Below are 15,000 nucleotides of genomic sequence, written 5' to 3'. Positions count from 1 at the left end.
GCGTCCAATTAATGTGCTACTTACTTTTTAATGAGTCTGAGGCGCCAGGTATCTGTGAGTCTTGATTAACTGCAAAATAGAAAGAAAAAAAAAATAAAGGTAAAATGTCAGGGTACAAAATTTCGATACCTGGTAAAAAAAAAAAAAAAAAAAGAAGATAGTTGTGCTTTTATGAATTTGCAATAAAATGTTTCGATACGTGGAGAGAGAGAAAAAAATGTTACGTGAGTTATGTAGCGTTTTCTTTTTTAATTTTTTTTCTTTTTTCTGAGTTTGTAATGGAATATCAAAGGTGATTTTAAGTACAGGTAATCATACTGTACTGCATCATATTTTTGTTCGCAGTCAGTACGAAAGTTTTGTGATATTAGTAAAGGAGTAACAAAAACTTACAAAAAGAAAAAAAAACTAATATTACAACATACATTACAAACTGATGTTCTTTTGTGTGTGTGTGTGTGTGTGTGTGTGTGTGTGTGTTCATGCTGAAAGCGAGTTGGATAATCCCACCGACCTCCCCTCTAAAAAATAATTCAGCGTAGCGAAACACTCTCATTCCTTTGCACCCGCTGCGTTAGTTCCTGGTATCAGTGCTCATGTACAAAAGGCAGGAAATGGAACAATGAAAAGTATGAACATGGCGTACGTAGATGTGAGCATATGCTTCTGTGTGTGTGTGTGTGTGTGTGTGTGTGTGTGTGTGTGTGTGTGTGTGTGTGTGTGTGTGTGTGTGTGTGTGTGTTTGTGTGTGAGTAAACCCCTCACTTATCTTCACCCACATGACCGCCAATTTTTATGTCAACACACAAAGTCAAAGACGCAATTGGGTTTTTATTGAGTTACTTCCAGTCGACGTGAGAGAACCTTATGGAAAATTAAATCACTATTCCAGAAGTTTCCTCAGTCAACACCAGGATACATTTCTACTTAAACATGTAATGCCAAAGATAAATAAAAAGAAAAAAAAAGGCGACATTACAACGGAGTCCTCAATCCTAAACCTTCCAGCGTGTGATCTCCACAACATCTGACAGACTCTAGTGGAGGCCTTTCGAGATTTGTAGTTTCGATTGCCAAATTAATAAAGATTATGTATCAAAGGGGAAAAAATGCCTACCCTAATATTCAGGTGAAAAAAAATATAAAGATCCAACTAGTCAGGGAAAAAGAAATAAAAAACATCTTAGTACTAAGGGAAAGAATAAAATGTCACAGGTAGTCAAGGAAAATCAAATGAATCAGTCCGGGAAAAGAATAAAAAAAAAGGCAATGCTAATCAGTGAAAAAAAAAAACACAAAAAAAGAATCAAATAGTCAGGGTAAATAATTAAAACAGACAATGCTAGTCAGGAAAAAAAAAAAAAATCAGTCACAAAAATTAATAAAAAAAAAATTAACAAAAAAGACCCAACCATTTTGAGAAACATACAAATAGACCCAATTAGTCAATGAAAAATACATAAAGACACAACTAATAAAGACCTGCTATTATCTCCTACGTTTTCTTGTTTCGTATATAACTGAGAAACTTTTTAGTGTTTTTCTTTGTCCCTTGGGAGATTTTTTACTTCATGACCCCGTTTATTTATTTTTTCTCATTAACTTCTCGCGTGTCCTTCTAAGGTGAGTGTAAGAACTGAAATCACAAGTCGTCTGTGTTATTTTGTATTTTTTGCAAGCTTTTCTCTCACCGCTGATCATTTTTTATAAGTAATTTGTCATTCATAACGGTTCATATTTATCTTTCTGGTTTAATTGGATTTTTTTTCTTTCATATTGATTTAGGTTTCAATGTGAACCTATAGTATATTTCTTCAATTCAATTTGTATCTAGTAATTTATTCACTGACTTCAGTTCTTCTTTTATGAATTCAAAGTTAGCTTTCTTATAGTCGAGAGGTATTGACGCATTATTTTGGTTTGAAGATTTAGTTTCATTCTCACCATATTGTGACCGCTTATACCTCATGGTTCACATGGTTCCTACAACTATGAGAGTAGCCTAGATCATCTTACAAGCCGAAGTTGTAAAGTCCTGGTTGTGTTATGCTAAGAAATTTGCTTACCCAATTATGACCATTTATCTTGACCCTGCGCGTCGAGAGAAGCAAGGTGACGGGACTTATGGATATCCTGTCTGCTGGAAGCACGTAGATTTGAAACGAATCCAAAACCTGGACCGAGATTGTTTCGTTATAATGAAAGTGAAGCCAGGCATGGGGACTATGAGCAAGAAGGGTGTTGATGCCAAGCATCTCATCCAGTGTTTGAAGGAGCACCGCCTGTTTGCCCAAATCCACATCAATTTGGACGTGTCTTCATTTCGCCCACTAAATTCTGAACTGAAATTGAAAACTATGCGATTAGAGGAAGTCAACGTGGAATTTATCAGAGCTATGGTACTTAAAAACAAGATTTCTTGTTCGGTGCGGGTTCCAACAACAATAAGAGTGACTGAGATCATCCTGCAGGCCGAGGTGATCAAGTCCTGGCTATGTTATGCCAAGAAATTTGTCTACCCCATTGTAACGATCTACATCGACTCTGCGAGGAGAGAGAAGCGTCTTGGCGGAGTTTATGAATATCCTGACTGGTCCATGCGCGTAGATTTAAAGAAAATTCAAGAACTGAGGGGAAAACTGTTTCGTGAAAATGAAAGTAAAGCGAGGCAAGGGAACTTTGAGGAAGAAGTCCGTGGATGCCCGTCACCTCATCCAGTGTTTGAAGGAGCATCACAAGTTTGGCAAAATCCACATTAATTTGGAAGTGTCTTCATTTCATCCACTGAGTTTTGAGTTGAAAATTAAAGTCAAGGAATTACAACAACTCAAGGAATTCCACAAAGCTGAAGAGGAGGAAGAACTAACTAGAGAAAGTGTCTTGCCTGCAGCAGTCCCCACCTCCCTCACCAGCTCTCCTCAGGTTGCAGAGGACTGTGCTGTGTGTAATGAAAGTAATGAGGCAGAAAACGCCAATGTAATCCAGGATGACATAACACAAGTGCAGCAAAAAATTGAAGACATTATTGAAACAAGTGTAGAGAAAAATGAATGTGAAAATGAAAAGAAAAACTTGAAAGAGGACAGAATGGAGAAAGGAAGTAATGAGTGGGAGGATGAGAGTGAAACGCTGAAGGAAAGTGATGAGTGGGAGGATGAGAGTAATGAATGGGAGAATGTGAGTGGTGAGTGGAAGGATGAGAGCAATGGGTGGGAGGTTGAGAGTAATGAGTGGGAGGATGTGAGTGGTGAGTGGGAGGACATTAGTGATGAGTGGGAGGATGAGAATGAATTTGGATACTTGTCTGTTGGGTAACCAGAGGAGTCGAGGCACAGAGGACGAACAGAATCTACGCCCTGCGCGCACCTCACGCTGGCATGATCTCTATCGCACCGCCAAGAGATATGCCTGGCGCGTGTTGGTGGCACAGGCAGTCTTGTTCACCGTGGGCGCAATACTGGAGCCATACATCCCCGAGGTGGACTTCGGCAACGGTTACTGATGCCCCTACACCTTAAGTCCGCTGATTGAATGATAGGAGGCACCAAACTAACAAAAGAAAAAACTAACTGAACTATGAAGAAAGCTGTACTGATGGAACGTTGATACCTTGACTGGAAAAATCCTGAGGTGTATAAGACGGGGATAATGTGACTATAAAAAAGAAAACGAGATTGAAGACAATAAAGTAGAAAATGGGAGTGAAAATAACAAAAAAGAAAAAATGGAATCAAAACATTAAAAAAAGAACAAAATAATGAAAAAAAAATCAAACAAACGAAAAGCTAAAATAAAAAAATAGTCAAAATGATAAAAAAGGTAAAACAAAACAAAAAAACAAAAAATAAATGAAAAAAAGTCAAACGAATAAAACAAAACAAAAGGAGTCAAAAACAATAAAAAAAATAAACAAATGAAAAAAAGTCAATATATTAAAGAAACGCCAAAAGAATACAAAACAAAATGTGGTTAAAAGATTTAATAAAAGAGAAAAGGAGTCAAAGCAATAGAATAATAATTAAATGGAAGAAAAAAATAAAATGTAAAAAAAGTCACAACAATAAAAAAATAGAAAAAAGAAGTCAAAACAATAAAAGAAAAAGTAAAAAATCAGTGAACGCAGTAAAAAAAAGTTAAAAAGAAAAGAAAAATAAGTGAAAGCACTAATGAAAAAACAAAACAAAACAATAGTCAAACTACCAGGGAAAAAAAGGTCAAAACAACAAAAAAAAAAATACTAAACAGGAAAGGCACAACACTAAAAAGAAAAAAAAATAACAAATAAAAGAAAATAGCAAACTAAAAAAAAATGGGGCTAAAACATTAAGAAAACAGAAGAGGAGTTAACATGAAAAAAAAGAGTAATGACAATAAAAAGAAAGAAAAATTAAAACAATAAAAGAGAAAACTGGAAACAAATAGAAAAAAAAACGAAACAAAGAAAAAAGAAGTAAAAGCAGTAAACAAATAATAAAAAAACACTAAAATAGAAAAAAAGAAAAAAAAATATGAAGGTGTCAAAACACTAAAGAAATAAAGAGAAAAAATCAGAACACACAAAAAATAAAACAAAAGTTAAAAAGAAAAAAAAAAGTAAAAACACTAATAAAAAATACAAACAACAAATAAAATAACAGTGAAACCTATAAGAGAAAAAAGCTAAAAGAATCAAAAAAAGAAACTACTAAACAAGAAAAGCAAAACACAAACAAATAAAAAGAAGTAGCAAATATAAAAAGTCTAAACAAAACAAAACAAAACAAATGGGTCCAAAAACATTAAGAAAACAGAAAATGAGTCAACATGAAAAAAAAGAGCAATGGCAATAAAAAGAAAAGTTAAAACACTAAAAAAGAAAACTCAAAACACACAAAAAAAAACAAAGGAAAAAGGAGTATAAACAGCAAAAAAAATAATAAGAAAAACAAAACAAAATGAAAAGACCAAACAATAAGAAAAAATATAAAGGTGACAAAACACTGAAGAAAGAAAAAAAAAGGATCAGAACACTATAAAGGAAAAAAATCAAAATATTAAAAAAATAAAGTAATAATAGTTAGAATTGAAAAAAAATCAAAATAAAAAAACAAAAAGGAGCCAATATAATAAAAAAAACGATAAAAAGTAAAAACATTATTAAACGAAAACATGGGCCAGAATATTAAAAACAGAGAATTCAAAACAATAAAAAGTGATTAAAACAATAAAAAAAAATAAAGAAAATATTCAAAACTAATGGGAAAAAAGAACGATAAATCGACTTGAAATGAAAACGGAAAACGAAGTCAAAACAGTAGAAATTCGAAACACTAATAAAATTAATGATAACACTAGAAAAGAAAAATGAAAGCAATAGGAAAGAAAACGTGTCAAAACACTGAAAAAAGGAATAGATACACGAAAAAAGTAAGGAAACACTAATAAAAGATGAAAACTAAAACGGAAACTCAAAATATAAATGAAAACAATAAAAAGAAAGTCAAAATATAAAAAAATTACAACACTATTAACAAGAAAAAAAGTCGAAACACTTAATAAAAAAAATCAAGACACTACAAAGGCAAAACACTAAAAAACTAAAAAAAATGTAAAAAAAAAAAGTTAAAACAAAAAGGGAGTAAAACACAAAAACGTTAAAATAATAAAAGAAAAAAGAAAAAGAATATAAGGTCTATATAATATGCAATAAATTTTTAAATACAAACAAAAAAAAAGAAGTCAAAACATTAAAAAGTCTAAATAATAGAAAAAGAGGCGCCAAAAAAAAAAAATAAAAAAACAGCATAAAAGCAATAAAAAGTAAAAAGTAATGAACACAAAAAAGAAAAAAACACTAGAAAACAAAAATGAAATATAAAACTAAAATTAAAAGGAACCAAAACGCAAAAAAAAAAAAAAAATCAAGCAAAAAAAGGGAAAATAATAAAAAAAAGCACCAAAAAGAATAAAGTGAAAACATTACAAAAAAAGAAAACTAAGATAAGAAAAGAAACATTAAAAATACATAAAAGAAAAAAAACTCAAAATGATAAAAAAATACCCAAAATACAAAAAAAAAATAAATAAAATAAATAAATAAAATAAATAAAAATAAATAAATACAAAAAATAAAAATAAAAACACTTAAAAAAGGTTATGATGAAGGGCATGAAGTGTGTTTTTTAACATCAAAGGATGAACAGTATGACAAGCGCGAGGAATTGTGAGAAGTCCTGTATTCGAAAACGCTCTGATCTCATTACAACTATTTTCAAAGGCTGCTGAGATGATTAGCTGGATTCTCAACAGAGTTCCTCCTGCTAATGATGTAAAAATCTTGTTGGTATGTCACTTAAGACATGAAAACATTTTTAAAAAATCCGTGTAACTTCAAGAGGAGCCTTTTGAAAGTAGTAGAAGTGCGGGCAGGAGTGTTTAAGAATATGGGACATGCACGTGAGGTGTTAGCGGAAGAGAAGACCAGAAACAGATTCAAAAGAGCTAGGAGAAAACCAATTGTAGGGAGAAGATGATGGGAGAGATGGAAAATGAGATAGAAGGATGAATTGCTCTAGAAGCGCAAAAGAATGGGAGTCACAGAGGAAGATTGAAAGGACAGAAGCAATTTGAGGAGACAAAAAAAAAAAAAGTAAAAGAAAAGAGTACAAAATCTTAAAAAGGAGTCAAAACACTGAAAAAAGGAATAAAGCCATTAAAAATAAAATAAGTTAAAACCTTAAAAGAATAACTTAAAAGAATAAAAAAGGAGCCGAAAGAATAAAAAAGTGGTTAACACAATAAAAAAGGGTAAAACAAAAGAAAATAAAAAAAAATTAAAAAAATTAAAAACAGAAAAGAAGTAAAACAAAGAAATAGTTAAAACCCTAAAAAAAATTTAAAAAAGTAGTCAAAATAAAAAAGTCAAAACACAAAATCAAGAAAAAAAGGAAAACTAGAAAAAAAAACGCATTGGAATATAAAAGGAAAAATCTGTCAAATCTATAAAAAAGAAGTGAAACACTAGATGAAAAAATAGAAAAAAAAAATCAAGATAAAAAAGAAAAAAGACAAAACTATAAAGAAAATGTCAAAACACTAGACAAAAAGTCAAAACATTAAAAAAGAAATAGGAGCTAAAAAACAAACAAACAATAAACACAAGTAACAACAACACGAATAAAAGACTAAACAATAAAAAAAAACAGGAAAGAAGTGAAAGCAATGAAAAAAATAAATAAAAAGATAAAAGTAGTGAAAACAACAAAAAAAAAAAAGGTGTCAGAACAACAAGAAAAAAAAGTAAAGTGCCAAAACAGCAAAAAAGTAAAAAAGTAAAAAAAACATAAACTCAGGACAGTAAACAAATGAAAAGGAGTGAAAATAAAAAGAATAGTCAAAACATTAAAATAAAAAAAATAGTCAAAACATTAAAATAAAAAGGAAAAAAGAGCAGAGGAGAGAGAGAGAGAGAGAGAGAGAGAGAGAGAGAGAGAGAGAGAGAGAGAGAGAGAGAGAGAGAGAGAGAGAGAGAGAGAGAGAATGATATAATTATACTAATATCTTTACAGTTATTACCTTGAATGAAGTAATATGATTTGCTTTCATCTATTTATTTCTGTGTGAACTGACTTAGTACAACGTTCAAATGTAAAGAATAAATATTTCACCAATAAATATAATAAACAATAAACCAAACGCTTTAATAAAGAACTACAACTAGCGTGTTCTCTGTTTGCTGAGAGAGAGAGAGAGAGAGAGAGAGAGAGAGAGAGAGAGAGAGAGAGAGAGAGAGAGAGAGAGAGAGAGAGAGAGAGAGAGAGAATTAATGAATGACATAAAAACATAATCGAAGAAAATAAGGAAGAAATATTGGATATAAAAGAAATAAAGAAATAATAAATTACAGAAAAGAAAAGACAAAGAGAAGGAAATAAAGGAGATAAAAGGAGAGAGAGGAGAGAAAGATAAAAAGAACAAAAATATAAAGAAAAATCTATTTCCGCCTATTAAAAGCCAAGTTAAAATTCTTGTAATTTAATTAATTTATGGCATTAATTTCTTATCTCAGTACTAGTAAGGAAATATAAGAAATGAAAGTGCAATGTTGAAACGAAACAAAAAAAAGTAAAAAAAAAAATAAATAAATGAAACACGATTTTCAATTCCTAATTTATCTCGAATATCATTATCAGTACTGTTAATTACATATGAAATACCGATAGTCTTATTTAAAATTTAAATAATAAATTGAAATCACTAGGCAAAAGAAACAAAAACTTAATGATTACTTGTAGTTTAGACCACACAAATGCTTTCAAAATTACGTGATCAGTTTCACGTGTATATTCACGTTCCAGGCAAGGGATAAAGTGTATAAAACCATGAGTTCCCTACGGACCGACGGAACTTCTTACCTGTTAGGTCTGGATCTCCCATATTAAGTCCTCAGGTAATGAATGCTCCGGATGATTTGCCTGAGAAGAAATGAGAACTGAAAAAAAAAAAAAAAGGGAAGAAAGACCTTGTAAAAAAATAATAAATCACACACACACACACACACACACACACACACACACACACACACACACACAATATATATATATATATATATATATATATATATATATATATATATATATATATATATATATATATATATATATATATATATATATATATATATATATATATATATATATATATATATATATATATATATATATATATATATATATATAAAGGAAAGAGAGAGAGAGAGAGGAGAGAGAGAGAGAGAGAGAGAGAGAGAGAGAGAGAGAGAGAGAGAGAGAGAGAGAGAGAGAGAGAGAGGTGGGGATTGGGGGGACGAATACCCACCTTTTCCCTACCCTGCTTCCGCGCGCGACATTATCAGATAAAAGGTGACACGTAAGACACTCATGGAAATCTTCCCTATTCGCTTTTAAATCCCTTTTTATGGAAAATATAGAAGCACCATCATATTTAGGAGTATTTTATGTCTGAGAAGACATATTTAATTTTAAGTATAATTTCATAATGGCTAGACATCACGAATATAAGTAAAGTGGTGTATGAACTATAAAATTTGATTCCTTAAATTACATTCGACATAACTACTTTGTATTTTCACCTTATCTAGGTAAAAAAAAAAAAAAAAAAACTGTGATATAGTTGAACAAGTACTGTTTAATCCGGGTATGTAAACAAAATTATCCTAATTTGTGTAATTCTTTGGCTAACTGAAGACATATAAGTATTTCTTAAGGGAGGTTGACTTTAATTCAAGCTCTACAGTCCAGTGGGCAGCAGGAATGCCAACCGAACACATAGATCTCTCTTCTAATCACAGAAAAAAAAAAAAATCTACTAGTCAGGGAAAATACAAAATCACCCTAGTAATCAGAGAGAGAGAAAAAAAAAAAAAAAAAAAAAGACCCAACTAGTGAGGGCAAGAAATACAGGAGACCCTACTAGTCATGGAAAAAAAGATACCAAAAAAACCTGCTAGTCAAGAAAACAAGAAAAATCAAGAAAAGAAAAAAAAATGCAAAAAAGACCATACCAGTCATGAAAAAATACAAAAAGACCCAGTTACCTTGAAAAAAAAAAAGACCCTGCTAGTCAAGAGAAAAGTAAAGGAAAAAAGTAGTTACAAAAAAAGTCCTATTAGTCGACTGTGGCAATAGCAAATAATACTACCGAGAGAGCAATACATTTAAAATTAAAGGTCGTTAAAGTTTAAAGGTTTCCAAAACACATCTCTCTCTCTCTCTCTCTCTCTCTCTCTCTCTCTCTCTCTCTCTCTCTCTCTCTCTCTCTCTCTCCTCCGCGTCTGTCCCCCTCCCACCAGCATCGTGTTCCCCTCCCAGAGACACGTCCTTGGGAGCTTAAATAACCGCACTGCAACCTCACACGGGCGACCTACTTTTGTAAGGGAAGCTTCGTTATTACGTTTAGAACACCAAAACTGACAGGACCATTCGTCTCTAAAATTATTGCCACCAAGCGTGTGATTTTCGTATTTGTCGACGTACAAGGCAATCAGTCATTCGGGGATAATAGCAGTGAGAGAGAGAGAGAGAGAGAGAGAGAGAGAGAGAGAGAGAGAGAGAGAGAGAGAGAGAGAGAGAGAGAGAGAGAGAGAGAGAGAGAGAGAGAGAGTGTGTGTGTGTGGTTAAATATTAATGAGCAAATATGTGTCCTTAATTGGATAAACAAGACGAAAAGAAGAATAACAAGTCACGATATTCTACTGGAATGCGGATACAGACCACCACCACCACCACCACCACCACCACCACCACCAAAACAACTAATACAGCACCTAGCACTCCCACAAAAACAATAACAATAATAATAAAAATAAAAGGCATAATCAAACCTTTGCCCTCAGACGACCCTCAGCCGCTATAAAGGGCGACGCACCATTCATAACGGAGAAAGGTCAAAGTTCGAACAGTTTAAGTTCTAGGTTAGAGATCAAACGCTTGGCTGCCATCGTGAGGTGTGGAGAAGCAGAACACCCCATCCACCAACCAAGCACCCCAGCACCCTCCCCTCCCCAGTATCCCTCCAATATTCCTCCTCTTCAGCCCATCCCCTCCCTTGCCGTACCTCCCTACCGCCTCGCCATTGTCACGTCCCCTATAAGCCTTGTATTCACCCCCTGTACACTCCCTACTCAGCCCTGCTCGGCCCTTCCCCTTCCTGACCTCCAAACACGGCCATTCGTAATCCTTTCTGGAGCAGCGTCACGCCTCCTGACAAGTAATCTAACTTCTAACACTCATACACCAGGAGAGAGAGAGAGAGAGAGAGAGAGAGAGAGAGAGAGAGAGAGAGAGAGAGAGAGAGAGAGAGAGAGAGAGATAAAGATATAGATTAAAGGCTGGAAGACAGACACAGACAAGCACACACACCCACCAACACACACACACACAAAGACAGATAGATCAAGACAAACAGACACAGGAGTACATACATACATACGCAGACAGACAGACAGGCAGATACAGAGAAAGGAAGGTAATAATGAGAAACGAAAACTCATTAGACACTGGGCTCGCATTCCTATTTCGCCTTGTTGCTGCACCTCATCAAAGCCACCGCACCAGTTTGGCACTCAGCGGGGCACGAACCTCATCTTATCTTGTCAAACCCAACCTATTATTAGCGTCAGTAAAAACATAATAAGTAAATAACAAGTCTTTCCTGCGACATCTAAGAGGGGAACGGAGAAGCTGAATATGCAAGCCTTCAAAGACAAGCCCACAGGATGATTTAAGACTTGAGTTTACCTACCTATAGCGCTAAAGGCTGGAGAGAGAGAGAGAGAGAGAGAGAGAGAGAGAGAGAGAGAGAGAGAGAGAGAGAGAGAGAGAGAGAGAGAGAGAGAGAGTGTGTGTGTGTGTGTGTGTGTGTGTGTGTGTGTGTGTGTTATTTGACCTAATGTAACACCCTCTCTGCGTATCCCTTTTATTATTATTTTTCTTTTTTACACTTTTATAAACTTTTGCTATATCGGTGTTCAGTGTGTGTAAACTATATGTAGCTGGTGAGAACAGAATCAATACACTGATCAAATGTAACCTAACTTTTACCTCATACAACTAACTCTTGCTGAACTTCCCCAACTTTACCTTAATTTATGTTTCATCCCCACCTTACCTCACCTACCCTCACCTAATCTTATCCAAACCATGTACCACACGTCTACCTCTCATACGGTACCTTTCATCACCTGCCTTTTACTAACCAGCCACGATCACAGACCCCGTTATTTACCCTGCTACTAGTAAATTATATCCCGCCGTGTATTTCATCATCCTCACATTTATCTAGGTAGTGAATTGAAGTTCCTTTTCATCATTGAGCATTTGAGCTGCGTGGTCCAAGTGAGAGAAGGTGCAAGAGGTGCAGGAAATGACGTGTGTGTGAGTGGCAGTGTGAAATGAGTGTTGAGAAGCTGCTGTACATTGGCTGCGTGAGTAGTATATTGAAGGCAGGATGTGATGGATGTGCACATGTACAGTTGTGGCGAATGGTAAGGAAGAGAAGTAGCTTGACTGATGTCCATGTATGATTATAAAGGACGCCACGCACCCAACAAATGTTTAGGTCCTTCATAGAATGTTTGCTTACAATATTCAACAATAACTACTTGTAGGAGAGAGATGGTAGCACAGTGAGAGGTTCCTTCGCGCCTCCCATCCCTCCTGACGACAGAAAAGAGCCAATGCTATGCCATGCAAACTAAGAGTATTTCTGTGACTAACGTTTTAAGTATTTTATATTTTTATTTCATTTATTCATTTATTGCAGCTAGAAAGCCACGCTGACATGCAATAAAAAAAAATAAATAAATAAATGCCTACACAAAGTTCCCGTGAAAGAAGTTGTATTCTTTAGCTACTTTTGCTTGGAGGAGGATGGAGTACACGTCCGGGGCTTTAATAATGCGTGGCGTGCATATTGCAGGTGCATGCAGTGTGGGACACATACACTATGCATGCACCTGATGAAATTATAATAAATACAAACGCACCGAGAATGTACTTCGCTCACTTCTTGTCAGTAAGCCGCAAAACACAAAGCAAGACTCAATAGAGCAGCTGTGAAATCGTGAAATGCAAGTCTCATTTTCTGTTTGTGGACATGAACTACATGAATGAGCCAGCAGCCCAAAGCTGTCTATGGCCACAAATTCCTGTGTATCTTTACCGTTAATTCTTCCTTGCAATAAATCTTACATCAAATCTAAATGGTGTACGTGAATATTGATATGATATTAATTAATGCAGGAGTCCCCCCCCCCAAAAAAAAAAAGGAACCGCCAGATACCGCATTTGACATTTATATGAATTTAATAACATCGCAAGTCCCCTAATGCATTATAAATTACCATTGCATTTATACTCTAATTAAAGGACATTGTTATTTCTAATTGCTGATGAGGTTTACGTGCAGTTAACGAGCATATTTTTAGAACCTGATAAATTTTATAAGTCACGATTAATGTATATGTGGAAATGATGATGACAGATTTCCAACATGGATTTTTGGTAAGCTTCCCGTCATGATTTGAAGGAATTTTGGTTCACCACATTATTGGGTGGTCAGTTATACACGAGGAACAAAACACAATGATTTCTGCACGAGCTATACGGAGCCATTTAGGATCACTGTTGCAAGAAATTAAAGTAAAATTCAAGATTTGTGCTAAAAGAAATGTTAGTGAAAGAAAAATGCGAAAATAAATTTTATTGAAAGGAAAAAAAAAATGATTTACTGAAGTGTCGGAACACATGCATAAAAAAGACACATGAAGCCATTTTTGCAAGAAGAAGTCAAGATAAGTGCGTATACAAATACTGGTGAGAAAAAAATTATATATATATATATATATATATATATATATATATATATATATATATATATATATATATATATATATATATATATATATATATATATATATATCACACGACTGCAAGTGGGCAAAACATTTCCACTTAAGCTACAAACTTCTACGAAAAACTGAAGAAAACATCAAGGTAAATGTCCACAGATAAGCTAATGGAGGAAAAAAAAAAGTCAGATTATTGATGAAACCACAAGAATAACAATGATTTCAACGCAAGGCAAGTTAGATCATTTATCTTTCACTACTGCAGAAAAAAAAAAAATACAAAGAAAAATTAAGCGAAATGGATGCAAGTGTGAAATGGATGCAAAAAAAAAAAAAAAAAAAAAACATATAGCAGATATTTCACGTCAGCAAGAGAACAAAGGCTTTCACACAAGGAGCACATAAAGCGATTCTGATACTTGATATTGCGCACACCCAAAGCATAAGAGGAGCCAAATGTGTACACGGAATATGCAGGTGGGCGAGAAATAAGTAACGTAACTCACGCAGCTACACGAACAAAGATTTCTACACAAAGAACACAGGCGGGGCGATTTTTATATGCACCGCTACGGAGAATTACACGAGAATGAAAGTAAAAGTCAAGCCAAGTGTGTATACAAATGCTGGCGGGAAAAACTTTAGAGAATTCCCCTAATTACTCCTATAAAGTGTTCAGATGCCGCCGGCCGCTCCACGCCTCGCCTGAAACGGTCCGCCTTCCAGGAGGGAATAAGAAAGGGTAGGAAAGGCGGCGCTCCACCCTCTCTTTCTCTTTCTCCTCCTACTACTAACGCTTCTCCACCTCTTCTTCTTTCTTATTTCTCCTCCTCCACTTTTTTTCTTATTTTATCTCTTTTTTCTTTTCCTTCTTGGTCTCTTTTCTTCTTTCTTCTTCTTCCTTCTCTTTTTCTTTTTCCTCTTCTTCTTTCTTCTTCCAAGTCCATGTTTTTTTTCTTTCTTTTTCCTCCTCTTATTTTTTTTCCTCCTCCACCTATTTTGTTTTCTTCCTCCTCCTCCTCTTTTATTCCTCTTTCTCTTTCTCCACCACCTTTCTTTCTTCTTCCTTCTCCTTCCCCTCTTTTCTTCTTTCTTCTTCATTCTCCTACATCTCTTCTTTTTCTTCTTCCTTCTCCTCCACCTCTTTTCTTCTTTCTTCTTCCTTGTCCCTCATCTCTTTTCTTTCTTCTTTTTCGTCGTCCGCCTTTTTCTTCTCTCTCCTTCCTCCTATTTTCTTTTTCCCCCTTCGGCTTTTCTTTCTATTTCTTCCTCCTCCTCCTCTTTTTCTTCATTTTTCTTCCTCCTTCACCTCCTTCCTTTCTTCTTTCTCCTCCACCTTATTTCTTCATTCTTCCTCGTCCATGTATTTTCTTACTTCCTTCTCCTCCACGTCTTTTCTTTCCTCCCTCTTCCTCCACCGCACACGTCTTTCTTCTTCTTCTTCTTCTTCTTATTATTATTATTATTATTTTCTTCCTCTTTTACCTCCTCCTCCTCCTTCTCCTCTTCTCCTATGAATAGTTAGCTTGATTCTGGCGTAGGCTCAACTCATAAAAGCGAAGTTACCCGAGCATGCAGTTACAAAAGTTGTTCTTGATTATGATGATGATGAT

The 15,000-nt window shown here is 34.4% G+C and overlaps 1 long non-coding RNA gene across 1 annotated transcript in view; it reads right to left on the bottom strand.

Moving 5' to 3' along the window:
* Positions 1–15,000, bottom strand: part of LOC135105383 (uncharacterized) — a 94,975-nt gene that overhangs the window by 47 nt on the left and 79,928 nt on the right. Inside the window, exons 3-4 of the long non-coding RNA XR_010270824.1 lie at positions 8,394–8,470; positions 1–69 (exon numbers count right to left, since the gene is read on the bottom strand). The exon at positions 1–69 is cut by the window's left edge and continues 47 nt beyond it. This is a non-coding gene — a long non-coding RNA (uncharacterized LOC135105383). The remainder of the gene's footprint in view (positions 70–8,393; positions 8,471–15,000) is intronic.

Source organism: Scylla paramamosain, chromosome 12 (genome assembly GCF_035594125.1).
Source record: "Scylla paramamosain isolate STU-SP2022 chromosome 12, ASM3559412v1, whole genome shotgun sequence".
Taxonomy (NCBI): Eukaryota; Metazoa; Arthropoda; class Malacostraca; order Decapoda; family Portunidae; genus Scylla; species Scylla paramamosain.
This window is presented reverse-complemented; position numbering and strand designations above follow the sequence as displayed.